Source organism: Podarcis muralis, chromosome 3, assembly GCF_964188315.1.
Source record: "Podarcis muralis chromosome 3, rPodMur119.hap1.1, whole genome shotgun sequence".
In the NCBI taxonomy this organism is placed as follows: domain Eukaryota; kingdom Metazoa; phylum Chordata; class Lepidosauria; order Squamata; family Lacertidae; genus Podarcis; species Podarcis muralis.
The window spans coordinates 24,062,568-24,081,029 of record NC_135657.1 but is presented as its reverse complement, the minus strand read 5'-3'; the positions used below and the strand labels follow the sequence as shown (position 1 = coordinate 24,081,029).

At 43.7% G+C, this 18,462-nt stretch overlaps 2 long non-coding RNA genes across 2 annotated transcripts; one reads left to right on the top strand and one right to left on the bottom strand.

Moving 5' to 3' along the window:
* Positions 1–8,290: 8,290 nt before the first annotated feature.
* On the bottom strand, positions 8,291–15,181 carry LOC114594719 (uncharacterized). Its single transcript, XR_003706058.2, has 2 exons — positions 15,094–15,181; positions 8,291–8,829 (listed from the first exon to the last, which is right to left on the bottom strand). It is a non-coding gene; the product is annotated as an uncharacterized LOC114594719 (long non-coding RNA).
* Positions 15,182–15,715: 534 nt separating this feature from the next.
* Positions 15,716–18,188, top strand: LOC144327219 (uncharacterized). Its single transcript, XR_013392145.1, has 2 exons — positions 15,716–15,882; positions 16,972–18,188. It is a non-coding gene; the product is annotated as an uncharacterized LOC144327219 (long non-coding RNA).
* The last annotated feature ends 274 nt before the right edge of the window (positions 18,189–18,462 follow it).

Genomic DNA, 18,462 nt, shown 5'->3' with positions numbered 1-18,462 from the left:
CTGAGCAGCAGAGTTGCCTTGTAAATGGCACTCATGTGATTCTGTAAGAAATTGACTGTGAAGGGTGCCGCTCTTTGAACTTGCAATCCTTGATGGTTTAAAAATACACAATTCTTATATGTTTTTACAAGAGTGTGGAGGCAGCCTGAAAAACAAAAGATGCTTTGCTTCTCTCCACCCCCACCCCCACCCCCAAAACGTTGTGATCAGGGAGTGGAGTGGGGAAGGTAAAATGTCATGTTGTTGTAACATTCCCAGCACTGTCATTTCTCAGCTGTCTTCAATTGACAGGTCTATGAAAAACGTTGTGTGCCCCCAATGATTTTTTTCTTTCTTTCTCAAATGTAGAATCTAAATAACAGACTGCTGTGGCATTTCCCCTTCATTGTTAATCCATCATTATCATCTGGAGCTCCCTACTTTGAAGACTGGAGATGGTCCATATTTCAATTTAAATGATGCCAAACAGGTATCAGCTTGACAATTTCTGTTCCCACTATGGTTTAAGGGGCTGTCAACATGTGTAGTTTCTCGGTATCTTTGGACGGCCTCTCCGGATAGCCAAACCTGTATGAGAAACCACATATGGTTACATTTATGGTTGGTGTACGGAAACACTTTCCTTTTATGGGATGCTGCATGGACATTCCTTGTGGAGGAAGACATTTCCATCCCTATCTGGTTTTCCCTAGTTGAAATCATGAGATGTGCTGTTCAAAAGGGACTCCGCGGATCAAAGATCCCAAGCTCCTGTTCTGAGACAGAACATCTGCTCCTGACAACGTTTTAAACAGACGGCCTTCCAACTCTACAATTCTATGTTTGTTTGCTCGTATTTGTGGGAAGAAATTCCTGGGACCTTTTCAGGCAGAGGGCCACATTGCCTTCTGGGGAACCTTGCCAGTGCTGCATAGGGCCAGAGTGAAAAATAGGCAGAGCAATGCTTGAAAACTTGACCTTTGTACAGCAAGCTAGTTACTACACACCCTCAGGCACCCAGCTCCATCCTCCTCCCAGATAAGCAAGATAGCCTGTAGAGCAGGAGTCAGCAAACTTTTTCAGCAGGGGACCAGTCCACTGTCCCTCAGACCTTGTGGGGGGCTGGACTATATTTTGGGGGGGGGAATGATGCAAGAGCACCATGAGCCCCGGAGGCTGCTTGCGAGTGGCAGGGGCTGGCGGCGGCAGAGGGATGATGAGCGGCACGAGAAAGGGCTCCTGAGAGGGGTTGCTTAAAATGGTGGCTGCTTGAGTGCTGCTACTGCTGCTGGCACCAACAAAGTGCAGCCCCCTTCCTCCTCTAGGCAGGGCGGGGAGAAGCCAGGAGGAGGATGGGAGGCGGCAGTGGCGCCACCACCGTGTGAGGGAGAGGGAAATAACGCACGCTCTGGCGATCCACGTGGCGATTCCCAAACCGTCCGTGGCCTGGATCCAGAAGGCAATTGGGCCTGATCTGGCCCGCGGGCCTTAGTCTGCCTACCCATGCTGTAGAGTAATGGTTACTAGTGTTGGACTAGGACCTGGGAGAGCAGGGTTCAAATCCCCTCAGCCATGAAGCTTAGTGGGTGACCTTGGGCTAGTCACCATCTCTTAGTGTGTGTTATACATTTGATGTTAGCCGCTCTGAGCCCGGCTTCGGCTGGGGAGGGCGGGATATAAATAAAATTTATTATTATTATTATTATTATTATTATTATTATTATTATTATTATTTAGCCTAACCTACCTCACAGGGTTGTTGAGGATGAAATGGGGAGAAGAAGAACCATGTAGACCACCTTGAGATCCTTGGAAGATAAAGATGGTATAGTATAATAATTAATATAATATAATATAATATAATATAATATAATATAATATAATATAATAATATATCCCCACTCTTTTGGGGAGGGGCTAGATATCCTGTATGAGAAGTGTGGGCACTGTGGGTGGGATTCAACTCATGAGTCCCATCAAAGGAAGCTCTGCACAAGGACTTCCACTTGTGCACTGGAGCTTTCCCCCACTTTTCTCCCACACAACCCCCCAAAATTGGCTCGGGGATGTTGGGAGAACCCATAAAACAGCACATGTGGAGAAGGAGGGGTGGTTGGTCATTCCACCAGGCAAGCCAAAATGCTTTCACTGATGGAACTATCAGAAGAACGTGATGTTGAATTCCTCCCTATACAATGCGAAGTGGGCGATCAGGGGGTGAAGGAATTTTTAAGGCATCTTATGCTGCCCCTACGTCAGGATCCTTGAGGGTTTTGTTAGGTCTGTATTTTACAGTGAGCCAACACTATTTGCACCTTGCAAACCAATATGCAGATTGGAATGCAGATATCCTTCAATATTCGCACTTCTCTGAATTTTGCAATACAGTGGTACCTCGGGTTAAGTACTTAATTTGTTCCGGAGGTCCATTCTTAACCTGAAACTGTTCTTAACCTGAAGCACCACTTTAGCTAATGGGGCCTCCTGCTGCTGCCGCGCCGCTGGAGCACGATTTCTGTTTTCATCCTGAAGCAAAGTTCTTAACCCGAGGTACTATTTCTGGGTTAGAGGAGTCTGTAACCTGAAGCGTATGTAACCCGAGGTACCACTGTACAGTTCTAGGCTCCGAAAGTCTCAAAATGCATATAAAAGTAGATGTTTGGGGTTAGAATGCATAGGAATGCATATTTTAGAATGGAATGTATGGACTGACACAGACTGGGTATAGACTTATCCCCCCATCCCTGCTCCCATGTTGGCTGGGTTTAATGGAATCTCACTTTCTACCAGCTTTGAGGACTTAGCTAATGTAATTTATTTTCTGCATCAATGCATTCTGCTGCTTAGTGCTTTTGGCACACAGTTTTGTAGTTTTGACACACCATTGACAGTACATAGAAAAATGAGTACTGAAATGGTTTATTTTTAAATTTTATATCCCACCATGTATCTTCCAGCAAACTGACTGTTTCCTTGTAATGCTGATATTCTATTTTGTTTTGATGTGGATTGTTTTATATATTAACTGTTGGGGTCTTAGGATTCAGAGTGGGATATAAGTTTTCAGAATAAAAAAACGTTCTTCATTAGGGGTTTTTGAGCTGAGGCTATCAGGGATGTGGTAGTTCTGGGTTTCCTGCAAACAGCAGGGACTAGACTAGATGGTCCTTCAGGTCTCTTCCAGCTTTTGTATTTCTGCAAAGATCACCCCCAAGCATGCTGATACCTTCCTTGTGTTTCCTCCCTACGCCGTTTTGATTACATTTCCGTCGGCACTCACAATCTGAGTTCATTATTAAAGGGAAGGTTATAGACCAATAAATCCTTTCTTCCTCTTTTCCCCACACTCCCAGCCAGTGCAATTGCTTAGCTAAGCGCAAGGCTGAAGGTCGAAGCAATCGACCCATCGCCCCAGCCAGAAAAGAAACAAAGCAATACTTACTGCCTCAGCTACAGACTTTTTGCTTTGTACTTGATGTTTTTAGTAGTTGATGAAACATGTAAAGAGGATTCCATCTGCTGGAGGGGTGTTGTGTTTCTCAAGTGAATCCAATAATATAATGTATAGCTAGCCTTTTTCCAAGTGGGAAAAAAACAACAAGGCTTTGACACAGGGGTGGAGGAAAGGAAACTTCAAATGAATACTCAGCCTGTGTGCCATCCAGTGCCTTTAAAAGGACCTGTAGACCAGGGAGGAGGGATCTTTTTCAGCTTTCTCCCATGGACAACCTTCTGGAGGCCACATACCATTGGTGGTGGAGGAGAGGAAGCAGAGCAAAAAGTAGGTGGACCTGGAGTTGAGACTCTTACCTAGCCATCCAAAAGGAACCAATTCAGCAAGAGACATTATCGAACAGGCCCAAGACATTTTGGCAACGGAGGTGAACTACAAAATGGCACCCCCACCCTGCCAGGGAAGAATCTGTGAGTGGAGATCTACATCTGGAACAGGAGGGAAATAAAGACCTACATTTGCAACAAGGGTGGAGGGAGGCCAGCAGCAGCTCCTATTCTCCAAGAGGCTGCTGTAGAGGCAGCATCGGGAGGGATGCTGAGGAGGAGGCAGATCTGGCCTCCAAGGAGCAAAATGCAGCTGCAAAGGCAGCTGAAGCACCACACTGCTGATTCATGTTAAGCTTGTGGTCCACTAAGACCCCTAGATCTTTTTCACATGGCAAGCCAGGTGTCCCACATCTTATATTTGTGCAGCTGGTTCTTCCTGCCTTACATTTGTCCCTATTGGAATTCGTTTTGTTAGTTTTGCCCAGTTCTCCAGTCTGTTAAGGTCATGCTGAATCATGATTTTGTCTTCTGAGGCATTAGCTTCCCCTCCCAGTTTGGTGCCATCTGCAAATTTGATGAGCATCCCCTCGGTTCCTTTTAGGTGAAGACAGAGGCAAAGTAGCTGTTGAGCAGTTCCGTCTTCTCTCTGTCACCCAACAGCATTTCTCCATCTTCTCCACACAGAGGACCTCCTACTTGCTTGTTCTTCCTCTTGCATCTAACATACCTGAAGAAACCTTTTAAAAATTATTCTTAACCTCTTTTGCTAGCCTGAGCTCATTTTGAGCTTTGACTTGCCTGACCTTCTCCCTGCAATGCTGGCTATTCTTCCTTTGTGATTTCCCCTTTCCATTTCTTACACATGCTCTTCTTCAATCTCATCTCATCTGTAATCTCTTTATGCAGCCGCACCAGTTTCTTTAGATGCCTCCCACTTTTCTTTCTCGTCGGATTTGTGCCTTCAATATTTCACCTTTAAGAAACTCCCATCCATCTTGGACTCACTTCTCTTTGAGTATTTCTGACCATGAGATCTCACCCAGTAGTTCCTTAAGCTTTTTGAAATCAGCCTTATTGGTATGAATAACAGTCATCTTCTATTAACGCCTCACACATCCATTGAACATTTGAAGGAGTTTGCTTTCTTTTCTGCACCTCTTGCAGTTCTATAATATTCTCTCTGAGATGTGGCAACCAGAATTTAACACGGCAGAACCTGATAGTGTAAATTACAGTGGTACCTGGGGTTACATACGCTTCAGGTTACAGACTCTGCTAACCCAGAAATAGTACCTCGGGTTAAGAACTTTGCTTCAGGTTGAGAACAGAAATTGTGCAGTGGCGGCACGGCAGCAGCGGGAGGCCCCATTAGCTAAAGTGGTGCTTCAGGTTAAGAACAGTTTCAGGTTAAGAACGGACCTCCAGAACGAATTAAGTACGTAACCAGAGGTACCACTGTAGTGTAAATTAAGGCACTGTGATACTGGCAGCTGTCTTTTAAAAACACCTAGACATAAATTTTGTCCAAAAAAAATTCCAGTAAAGACCACAGTCCAATAATGAATCAAGGATACTGATTCAGGGATACCCATTTATTTCAATACAACTTCATGCCCAAACTTTAGACAGTAGTATTTAAATCCAGCTCTGTCCTGATGATAAACAAAGGGAACAATTGCTGTCTGCTTTTAACCAAATATGGGGTGTGCAAGTTGAGGAGTGCTCCATCCACTGCTTACCTTCCTGCAAACCCTCTCCTCAATTCCCCACCCACACAATCCCAGCTGAGAACCATCCCGTTACTTCCAGTTTGGCCCCCAGTGGACCTAAGTGCCCTAGTTTGTGAGCAAAATGTTTAAGACTGCAGTGTTAGGCATTCATATAGCGGCAATCATAATACTCTCTGGGCACCTTCTAAAAGGATTATTAATGTTGGGATTATTAATGGCAGCTGTTGGAACAAAAAACCAATGGTTGTCCCTCTTTCCCTCCCTGCTCCTAACCCTTGTGAGAAATTCTGGGATCAAGCTGCTGTATGGAAGCAATATAAAAAGATACTTTTCCCCCCTTTTTCACATGAAATGGACTCAAATCTTCATGAAAACAGCTCATTATTTCTATCAAGGTAACTTTTTTATATATAAACTCAAACCATCTGTTGGTTCCTGAGACCTGATCGATCCTGACAATTCAGGCCTTTAGCAACTGAATTACGCATATGTGTACATACACACACAGTAAGGAAAGAAAAGGATGAAATTTTCTGAGTAAGATAGGACATTTGTATGAATTGCCTTTCCCAAAAGATGGCTCTCCCTTTCATCTAGGTGTAGTTTAGACCAGGGATGGACAGACTTGAGACTTGCAGGATCTGCTTTGTTAGAACCCAGAGCTAGGAGCAAATAGTGGCTCTCCCAGGCAGACTGATGCTAAAAATGAAGGACCTAGATGCCTCTGTGCACATGCTCAGTCTAGGAATTTGTGATCAGTACCAGAGGCAAGCTCACACAAAAATCCACGCCTGGTTTTCTCTCAGTCGTTCCTTTTCAGCAATGTAATGTTGCAGGATAGGAGGCAGAAAAGCTTTTTAAGTTGTTGCTGTTGTTTGGAACAACTTCATCTACCTTCTTGCCATCATTGTATGATAATGGTAATGGTAATTTCAGTGCATTACTGAATAGTTTAAAACAAATTACAGTCACAAGAGGATTGTTGTTGTTTAGTCGTGTCCGACTCTTCGTGACCCCATGGACCAGAGCACGCCAGGCACTCCTGTCTTCCACTGCCTCCTGCAGTTTGGTCAAACTCATGCTGGTAGCTTCGAGGACACTGTCCAACCATCTCGTCCTCTGTTGTCCCCTTCTCCTTGTGCCCTCCATCTTTCCCAACATCAGGGTCTTTTCCAGGGAGTCTTCTCTCCTCATGAGGTGGCCAAAGTATTGGAGTCTCAGCTTCACGATCTGTCCTTCCAGTGAGCACTCAGGGCTGATTTCCTTCAGAATGATTTCCTTCCCAAGAGGATAGGTCCTACTATAGTTCAGATGTCGATGGCCAGGTTAAAGGGGTGCATTTTCAACAGATGCTCCTCTGTAGGGCGGGAATTTCCCCAATGCCTTCTTCTGGGCTGCCATCCCTGGAACTTCTGGGGATGATGGAACTATCATGAGGATCCCCTCTGGATTTTAACACCAGAAAAGGCTTTTAGGGAAGGTAGCTTGCTTAGACAAGGTAATAGTGGAACTAACAGCGGCAAGGTGTCCTGCTGGTGACAGCAAACATAGAACCTTGAAATGAGGTGTTACAGAGGCAGGGCAAGGGTGGAACAAATGCAGCCATGGATCTGCTGGATCCAAAGTTGCTGGATCCTCTTGAGAGGACCTGATCTGAGCTGCATCACACCGCAGTTGATGCAGCAACGATTACAGTTTGGATAAAGAGGAAAGGACTATATATGCCACCTTTCAGGAAAGGTGAGATATACAAGTAAGTTTGCTTGCTTGTTTGTTTTAAAAAATAAAATATTTTATTATGAGCACCTCAGCTTTCATTTTCATAAAGTACATAATAAGCCATTAAAGTTTAAGACATGCAAACGATTCTCCCATCATTATTTTTTAATCATTGTTAAGCACCTATGTTCTGGGTAATTATTCCATAAGGACCTTTAATGCTGGGTACCTGTTACTTGCCTAGGACTTGCCGATGTATGGTCGGCGGTTCGAATCCCCGTGGCGGGGTGCGCTCCTGTTGCTCGGTCCCAGCGCCTGCCAACCTAGCAGTTCGAAAGCACCCCCGGGTGCAAGTAGATAAATAGGGACCGCTTACTAGTGGGAAGGTAAACGGCGTTTCCGTGTGCTGTGCTGGCTCGCCAGATGCAGCTTGTCACGCTGGCCACGTGACCCGGAAGTGTCTTCGGACAGCGCTGGCCCCCGGCCTCTTAAGTGAGATGGGCGCACAACCCCAGAGTCGGACACGACTGGCCCGTACGGGCAGGGGTACCTTTACCTTTACCTTTACCTTTACCTTTACCTGTTACTTCATAGATTTAACAAGCTGTATAGTTGAGTAGCTGTCTGTGAAAAACAATGTTAATGTCTATAAATGGTCCTGTGGGTTCCTCATATACTGCTACCAAATGATGACCACTTATTGATCGGTCTCAAACAATCTAAATGAAATGTCCATGTTTTAAGGGTGTTCCCATTAGAATGGTAGAAACTTGCGGATCTTTTAAGTGTATTACTCTTTTTCTTAAGTATATTGCTATTACTATTTTGTTTTAAAAGGTGCATGTGTGTGAGAGAGAGAAGGCAGGGCAATCCAGAATTGGAGCTGAGATGGGCTATCTTTATTGATACTTGCAAATGAGCTTAAAAATGGAACTGGAAATCTGTGGAGATGCTCTCTCTCTCTCTAATTTATAATCTAAAGCATCTGACATGAATATGACACATATGTTTGGTATAATCCGCATACAAGCTCAAAGGATTACCTATGCAAATTAGAAACATTCTCCACACAAAAAAGAGACATGATATGTAAATATTTTTATTTTACTAGCCAGATTAGAACTTTTACTTGAATTAATCCATCTTGTGTGTCTAACAGATTTATTTAATACAGCAAACAACACCCCCCCCCCCCCCGGTCTATTCTTGCAATAATTGATTTCAAAGAAGGTTTGCCAGCTTGATTTTTCCAAGTCTTGCTGTTTTGCTTCAGATGCACCAGAATTAAAATTCTGAGAAATCAAACACATTTCATGAAGTCTTGCCTGTGCTTGTATGCAGGGGAGAAGGGAAATCTTTCATAACTTTGTGTGTTCCGTTAAGTGTCTGTGGAAGCCAATTCTGGATCCACATATCCTTCCACAGTGGGGGACATAGGTTTCTGGGCGGGAGTTGAATCACGGTGAGGGTTTGCCAAACGTGCCTTCCTCTTAGCACGTTTCTCCCTTGCGTCCTGAGTCTGAGCATCTTCAAAGTCCATGACACTTTCGGTAAAGGCTGTATACAACATTAAAGTCTCACATCGAATATAATTGGTTTGTAGAAGGGACTTTATGAGCTGAAAATAGAAACAAGAAGCCCAAGAAAATCTTTAACAAAAGCAATTTTGAAAAAAACACACCACTGAACTCTAGTCAACACTTAAATCCTGTCGAACTCGTTACAAGTTAAGGATACATCACTCTTCCCTGCTGGATCATGGCCAAGATTTGGAACAACACAAAGCTGCTAGGTAAGGATGTGGTGGAATTACCGGCATCCTCTTCAAACCTTGCCTCCTCCATCAATATGAATATATGTTTGAATTGGCTGCTATTCACTCTTGAGTCTTCCCCTGTGTGTCCTCACGCATTTACACAGTGGTGTGCCATTGATGTAGTAGCCAAAAGTACTTTGTGGCATTGTATCAGTAATACTTACTACAGCCCTGTAGGATAGACCAGTATTATCATAAAAGATGACGGGAAAATGACTTGCCTAAGAACCCCAATGATGTTATGGGAGAGGTGAGGTTTGAACCTGGAACTGACCTCTTCATGTTTGAAGCCACTACTCCAGCTCAATCATAATGTTGCTGCATTATGAGAAAAACTTTGAGTTTCATAGCTAATGAAACAATACCAGGAACTGATTTCATTTGCTGGCTGAAAGGTGAAAAAAAAAAGATTTTTTAAAAATAAAAAATCTGCAATAGTTAACAGAGGCCATATTTTTTAAAATATGTGTATGATATCTAGTATACACATCTGCCAATCAAATGGTTCAAAATCAATTTAGAAACCTGAAATATAGTTAACAGAAATTTCCCACCTCCGCTCAACTGAAAATTATTTGCAATAAAAACATGTTAAGCATATTTAAACGGGTCACCTCAGAGAGACATGAGGGACAAAGGTGGAATTTACACTCATGTTTTCTTAATAACTGCTTGATCTTACAATTCTGTGTGTTGACCCTTGTCAGAAGATAAAGATGAACTTGTACGTACTGGGTGAAATGTGTAGCCACAGGGCTTAACAGACTTAATGGGAATCACATGAAATACATCTCCGTGGCATATCTTGGGAAATCTATTTTTTGCATGTCTGACACAGCTCTGGATGCTTTAGGCAGGAGAATTGTGAAGTAGACTCAAGAATTCAATTTCAAACTTACAATTGAATTTCCAGGAAGGTGCTTCCACTGTTAAAGGACTCCATCCTCCATTCGTGAGCTGCTGCAAACACTTGCCTTGGCCAAGTGTTGAAAGAGGCTTTGGGGCTGGCATGCGCACTCCATGTCCCATTCTAACTCTTAACTATTGTGTGTTCAGATGGGCACTTCAATATCATTTATACTTCTTGCATTTCTTGGCCTTTGGCACGACTTTCAATATATCTTTCTCTACACATGCCTACACACACTTTCGTACACACATCATACTTTTGATGAAGTGGACTCTGTTCTACGAAAACGTATACCACATACAACTCTTCCTTCTGGAATTGTTTTTCCTCTTCTAGACAGATTAGCTCTTTGCTAAGAAAGCAAACTGTAGTTGAAGTGGCAGGATCTTTTGGAAATCAAATGTTCAGGATCCCACTTTGTGTGGAAATGCTGCATAATTAAAGCAAGCAAACAAGGAAAAACCCCTCAAATTTCCAGCTTGCTTTTCCATTTGAGACATCCCCCAACACCTCATTCATTTGGAAAATTGGCTGCCGCCCAAAGGTTGGAACTTTGAGAAATGATTTAAGGGATTCTTCTGGGAAGGAATAACAACAACAGGTTACAACATGAAAAAACCTGTATTAGATGTTTGCTTTCTCACTGTTTAAACATCGTTTTTGGACTTTATTTAGCCCAGACTTAACTGCTGGCTGTTTATACAGGCTACTGAGTATTTACCTTAGGTCAATACACAAGGCTGAGTATTTAACACATTTCTTGTGACATACAGTGGGGTCTAGAAGATTCTTCTCACCTTATTTCTGAAGAAAACCAGTGGTTACAGAAACTAGAAATTAAGCACCATAAAACTTATTTGTGGGGGAGATAATTCTTTATTTCAGAAAAAAACTATAGTAACCCGAAGGTTTGATTGCACACAGACACAGGATGGTCCCTATTAGCATCTTGAGTGAAGGGGTGAATGTTAAATGATGTCAAACAACTCATGACAAATGAAGAGATATTTTTCAGGCATGAGCCAAGTTTGGGCTGAGAGAGGTTTTGAGTGGAGCGGGAGCAGGGAGAGAAAAAGGGATTTCAGCTTGGTGTCAGTGCAGACAAAATGGCTGCCACGGGCTCCTTTAAAATGGCTTTTCTTGGCACAATGCCATCACACAGCAGATCTGTGCGACGGAATTATCTGGAATGTTATAAAACAGTTGTTCCTGATAGGATGCCACAGACTGAGTTTCTCACAATACCCAAGCCACACTATTTTTTGTGGGAAATAATTCATACATTCAAACACGTGTCATTTCATTTTGTGTATAGTTCGGGTCATTGCACCTCAAAAGGCATATTGTAGAGCTGGAAAAATATATAGAAAAGGCCATTCGAGAAGCTGGAGAAACGCCCCCCTGTGAGGAAAATTTGCAACAACTGGGACTTTTTAGTTTAGAGAAAAGGTAGGGGGAGAAACATGATAGAGATGTGCAGAATTATGCAGAATTATGCAAGTTTTTCTCTGTCTCTCATAATATTAGACGTGGGGCCATCCAATGAAGCTAAATCTTGGAAGATTGATCACAGACAAATGATATCACTTGGTGCTGTTAGAATTCCTGCTCCATGATTGCAGTCATGGGATTTTTGTCTATCCCATGATGGTGTATGTTTTGACTCCACAGAGTGGGAAGTGACGGAGACAGGATGTTTGTGTTACTGTGTTCCGTGAAGCGGGACTATTGTCCTTTGTTCTTTTTCTCTTTGCTGTTTGTTGCTAGAGAGAGGGAGCCATGTTGCAGTGCTCCGTGTGTGTTTATATGTAAATAAAGTAGATTAGCCAAAATGCGGAGTTGCTGAGGTCTGTCACGCAAGTTGCGCAAACTTTGCGGATCCCTAAGTGTGCTGGTGTCGGTTGGCATCGGTCGCTGTGATGTTCGGGCTGAAGAAAGCTTATGAAGCTCCCAAACGATCAACCAGGAGGGAGGGAGCATGCCAGTCAGGCATGTGTCTCTGCCAGAGTCCTACTCGAGTGTAGGCTGAAGTCCTGACAGGTGCATAGTTAAGCTGTCACCACTGCCATGAGATGGAGTAGTGGGTGACTTTAAAAGGGGAATAGACAATAAGGCTTTCAGTGGCTACCAGCCATGATGGCTATGTACCACCCACAGTGTTGGGGGCAATATGCCCTGAATACCAGTTGTTGGCAATTGCTGTTGCCCTTAAGACCTGAGTGTGAGATTGACATAGGCATGTGGCTGGCCACTGAGAAACAGGATGCTGGACTAGATGGGGTTTAATCCAGCAGGGCTCTTCATATGTCCTTACGTCTATCCATGCAACATCAAGATCTAGTTTGTATTTATTTAACCGGGCCAACTTAGAAGCCCTGTCAGTTCTTCTGTCTCTCTGCCAAAGAGGAGTCAGGCTAAATCCCAAAAGGATAAGAAGGGCTTTGCATGTCCTCTAAACAATTACTCTAAGGGCACTGCAGTATGTGTACCTAGATTCTATGCAGACAGCCAGCTGAACGCAGGGGGAAATGGGATTAGACATATGCTCCCACTTCCCCCGATGAATTCAAGGAATTCTGCAAAAAGGGCTTACGACTTCAGTCCTAAGTGCTGGCCGGCAGTCGTGGGGCTGTATGGGGCAGCACACCCACAGCCAGGGAAGAAATTCCCTTTTGCTGCACTACCTTCCAGCCTCACCTGTGAAATATCTCCCTCACCTGTGAAATGCCCTCTTCAGGGGTTTCTACTGGCCACTCCCAGTGAGGAGGATGTCACTGCCTGTAGCTTCCAACTGCCATTTGGGCACACACACTGTTAGGTATTGGGTTTAACACTTTTTATGTTACAAGGTGCATTCTAACCAATCGTATAAGCGTTGGTAGACGAACGTTCTAATGGTAAGTGAGCGCATGCACTTTCAACTGTCAACTGTCAATGGTCAGTTCATGTTCGACATTATTATTGTGTTGTCCAGTCATTTCCGAACATTTAACATTGGTGACAAGGATGGGATTGATGAGCTCCCGCCAGCTGCCAGAGGCCCAAGACCACACCGCAGCACCGCCACCTGCCACCTCGCAGTAAGCGCAACCTCACCGCCACGCTGGACTTAGTAAATAGTCCTGGAAACGAGGCTGCGCCTGCAGTCTCAACCACTCACAATCGCACAAGTGACTGCTCCAGGCCCGAGGATGGCCACCAGTCACAGTCGGCAACCACTGGACTTCGATATGAGCCATCCTGCAGAATGGCCGCAGTGGCTCCGCCGAATAAGGAGCTACGTCCGACTACAAGGCTTCACTAGGGAGGCAGGGTGTTATGTACTGAAGTTCTCACCCTGGGCCAGCAGGGGGATACTGTAGATAGTTTTCACTCAGGTCCACGTCAGTTATTTTAGGCGGGAAACCCTGGGTTGTTGTTGCTACAATGTTGACAGCTGGCTGCCTATAAAAGCAGGCCGGCTGAGCTGTTTGCTGTTCAGTTTCTGTTCCAGCTTACAAAATAAAGAGCTGCTTTGGAGAAATCGCTGTGTCGTCTGCCATGTCTACCCACTATTCAACACAGACAAGGTGGATGTGCTACTGACGGTGCTGGGAAGTTCCGCCATCACTCTACTGGAAGGTCTGATGGCACCCAGGGACATAGAGGCATGCGCTTTCAACTGTCAACTGTCAATGGTCAGTTCATGCTCGGCATTATTATTATGTTGTCCAGTCAGTTTGGTTCTTGTTTTCCTATGAGTGAGCTGTTGTCACTGACAATGTTAAATAAACATAGTTGAGGAACTTATACTGCCTTGGGCTTCTGACTTTTCCCGAACATTTAACACACATTGTGATGCTCCTCACCACCAGGGTTTCTGCCAAAGGCAGAGCTCTCCTGCCGGCATAGACATCAGAGCTGGGAAGGAACCTAGGCAATCTCTGCTCCTTCCAAACCCCCTTCAGCAGGGCAGATTGAGGGTTTCATAGAATCGTAGAGTCATCTAGTGCAACCCCCTGTAATCTTCTGCCCAACCTGGGGCTTGAACCCATGGCCCTGAGATTAACCCTCATGCTCTACTGACTGAGCTATTGTTCTGCCCCAGAACAGGGCTGCATATATGGGGAACAAACTGCACCCACCTCCTCAGGCATGGTGGAAAGACATGGATCCTTATGTGCTCCCTCTCAAGATGTACAATGTCTTCAAGAAGGAAGGGTCGCCTGAATGTCATGTGCAGACTGCGATGCCGTGTGCCCCGTTGTAGGTGGGTGAGTGTCTGCTACCGATGGCACAATAGCTGAAACAGACTTAATGTTTTTCATGAGCTTGTGTTTCTCAGCGCTTTGCAACCAAGCAGGATCAGCATTCCACACAAGAGCATAAGAAAATACTCTGCCCGCCTGTGATTTCCAGCAATTGGTTTTCAGAGGCATAATTCCTCTGACAGTAGAGGAAGAGAAGGGTGGAAGCTAAGGCTCATGCACTATGCCAAACTTCAGTTTATTTCCCCCTCAAAGGGCTGTTTGGGTCAATAAACTTTACTTGTGAAGGTGGCTTTAATATTGTATTTATTAGCTGATTTGTCAGCATTTTGAACCACCTTGGCTACCCTGGGATTGACAAATGAGGGGAAAAATGAGAAACTGAAATTGGCCGGTCTTAAATTGAGCTTGCCATATTTCCTCATCGGTTTGTGTGTGTGTTTTAAATCCTCACCAAAAAAATGTTGGCATTTCAGTGTATATTTCTCCTAGCATACCCAGTTGCTGCAGGCCGTTTCACTGAATATAATGCATTTTTGTTGTTTTCACTAATGTATGCATCCCCCCCCAAAAAACACTTTCCTCTAACACACACATTTCCACACACATTATTGTGTGGAAGAAGAGCATCACAAAATTCAGATTCTCCTGGTCTGAAGTCCTGGAGAGACATCACTGCCATCAGCACTGACAATACTGAGCTCAATGGACCAACGGTCTGACTCAGTTGGCAGCTTCCATGTTCCTAAGTGCGAATGTCAAAGGATATCTTGCATACTGTCCTGAGAAGTATGAATTAGATGTGCATTAAAATGGGGCTTCAGTTTCTCCCTGCCTGAAAGGGTAGAAAGGCAGCAGAGACAATAAAGGAACAGATAAACAAATAGCGGAGGCGACACACACACTTACCCGCAAAGGATCTCCATTCTCCCATGCAGCCTCAAGTTGTTGCTCCGCTCACTCTTTGTTTGTGGTTAAGAAGTCTGAGAAGTAGATGCTGGTATTACAATGCTAGTCCTTTCAAGTATTTTCCTTTCCCCTCAGGTCGTAACACCAAGGCTGAATGGAAACTGCAGTTAGAGATTTAATTAGACCGGCTATTTCTGGATGAAACTCATTATCGTACCTTGTAATTAAAACTGGGGTCATGATATACTCTTTTGGCAGGTTAAGCTGTGAATGGAGACATTTCTCTTTTATCTTCCTTTACCCATGTGTTGTTGTCTCTCCCCCCCCTTTTTTTTGCAGGGGGTGGCGGTGGTTTGCAGCCGTGGCAAATCATTTGTATCTTCCCCGTTTTGAAATCTTCCCATTAAAAGATGAAAGGCAATTATTCATGAAGCAACAACTAGCACACAGCCCTTTCCTTGACAATGATACCAGAGGGAAATATTACCAGAAGAGAAGAGAAAGTTGCGTCCAGGTTGGCAACAGTTGGCAAGCTTACTCATCCGTTGCACCGCCTAGCAATCAACTTTTCAAAGACTTGCCAAAGATACAGTTCTGCTCCCAGGGAATTGAAGAAGACGAAGGAGGAGGAGAGGAAGGGGGAGGGGAGGAAGCCTGGTGATTTTCAGTTGCTCAACTTTCCCTAGAAGCCGAGAAGGTAGAGATGACTGCGCTCCCCATGCGCACAGCCTTGTTCCCTGAAGCATTTCTCACAAACCAGCTTGAACCCACAGAATGGTGGTAGTGAAGGTGAGCTCTGAGTTTTTTTTAGGAAACCCACCAAAATTGTTGGGAAACTTCTGTGGCGTTCGTACGGAGCCCCCGGTCGTCTCACGGACTATTGACCCGTACACCACTAATCCGCTGCCACCAACCAGGTCCTGCCTGGTAAAATCACTTCAGTCTCAGTCAGCTTTTCAATTAATAAAGAAGAGTGTATTTTATTTCAGACACAAACAAAACTTTTACAGCATTCCAAATGTTGTTGCTCTTTACTTTCTTAGTCTTCTTTTCCTCTATCTCTTCTACCTCCCCACACTCAAAGACCAACTGCCTTAACTGTCTCTCTATTACCAACTGCCTTTCCCAACCAGCCAACCCATGCAATCCAACCAACTACCCACCCACAACTCCCAAAGGACTAACTCCCAGCACTCCTCCCAGAACTCCTTTATAGACCCACTGACTCCACCCCCCTGGGTCCTGTCTGGGCAACCTATTTAACTATTTCCCCTCCAGCACTCTCTCATATATGGTAACGTCACAACTTCCCCCCAAAATAGTGATTTAATAATAATAATAATAATAATAATAATAATAATAATAATAATAATAATAATATAGTGATTTTATAATATATTTTATAATAGTGATTTTAAGCTTTTGGAGCTGTTTCTGCTGCTTTTTTCATCATGTTGCCATACATCCGGGTTTGCCCTTACATTTTACTACTTCGGCAAAATTCCCCGACACCCAAAAATCAGGACATGTCAGGAATCTTCCTGATGTATGGCAAGCCTACGTTGACATTACTGTTCAAAGCAAAAACCTTCCTGTCCTCTTCCGATTTTGGCTAAATCCACTTAATAGTTTGTCCTGATCTAGTTTTGCTGCAGCTCTTTTATTGTTTTTTCCCTCTTGTAATGTTTAGTAGTTGTTTTAAATGGTTTTATCTTTGCTATTATGGTGTATGTTACCATTATCACTAAACACGTCGACTATAGTTCCTGGAACAAATGTTTTAATGAAACAAATATTGTAAGTGCATATGATTTGGTATATGACAACCAATTTGACATCATGTGGATCTCATCTTCCTTTCTTTTCTCCTTTCCTTAGAACATAAGAAGAGCCTGCTGGATCTGACCAATGGCCCATCTAGTCCTGCGTTGTGTTCTCACAGTAGCTAATCAGATGTCTGTGGGGAGCCCACAAGCAAGTTTTGAGCACCTCTTGTGGTTTCCAGCAAACAACATTCAGCGAATAATTGCAACCTCTAACTATGGAGGCAGAGTCATAGCCATGATGGCTAGTAGCCATCAATAGCCTTAACCTCCATGAATCTGTCCAATCCTTTTTAAAAGCCATCTAGTTTGGTGGCCACCACTGCCTCCTTTGGGGGCAAGTTTAATAGTTTAACATGGACTCTTCTTTCCTTTCTCTTCCCTTCTTTCTTGCCATACTTCCTTTCAGTCCGCCTTTCTACTCCTTCTGTTTCTCCTTCCTTCAAGTTTCTAGCCCTTCAGGCAAGACAATGGGAGTCTCAAGATTTGCCTTGTATCTGTGTTTTTTAAAATATTTTCCCCTTCCTTCTATCCCAAGATTCTGAACGTAGATCACTAGGCGGGGTGAGCATTACTGCTACAGCAATAATAAAAACAACAACAACAAAGAGTTAAAGTCCTTTTACCCCTCCCCCAGGGTCCTAATCGAAATCTGGCCCTCACACTGGGTGTCAAAAAACACACACAAAAAAACAACCTGCCCTGCACTAAGAATGGTTTGGTGAAAATCTTGGAATATGCAGAGATGGCAAAATTGATGGCACTGATAAAAGACTCAAATTTCTAATATTTTAAAGAAGACTGGAAACCCTTTCTAGTCTATATAAAAAGTTATATGCCATATGTAAGGTGTAAGAAAATAGCAGAATGTGGTGTTGTTGTTGTTGTTTAGTCATTTAGTCGTGTCTGACTCTTCGTGACCCCATGGACCAGAGCACGCCAAGCACTCCTGTCTTCCACTGCCTCCTGCAGTTTGGTCAGACTCATGCTGATAGCTTCGAGAACACTGTCCAACCATCTTGTCCTCTGTTGTCCCCTTCTCCTTGTGCCCTCCATCTTTCCCAACATCAGGATCCCAACATCAGAATGTGTTAGAGAGGATGAAATTAGATAAGACAGAACCTTAAAACGCAATTGTATGTCATTTGGGTTATAAACATTGATGTTGGGTGAGTGGGAATTCACTAGTTTTGTTTAATTGGAATATAATTGTTGAGTAACAAATGTAACTTTCCATAGGGGGAAAAATAAAATATTATTTTTAAAAAACCACCCTGTGCTTAACGGCGGGATGTGATTAACTTCATGTGCAGTTTGGCCCTGAAAGAACATCGTTTTGCAGTAGAATGCCAATGGATTGGCAAGCTGAGTGCAAACGAAGCCCAAATTCCCCTAGTAAAGTCATCCTTAATTAAAATTTGGGAGCTTTTGAGTTAAGGCAAAAGTACACGAGAATTCTCCTAGTAACATTATAGTATTATTCACCAGTACAGTCACAAGGCGGTTTGACTCTTATTGTACGCCACAACTGATGATCATCAGATTA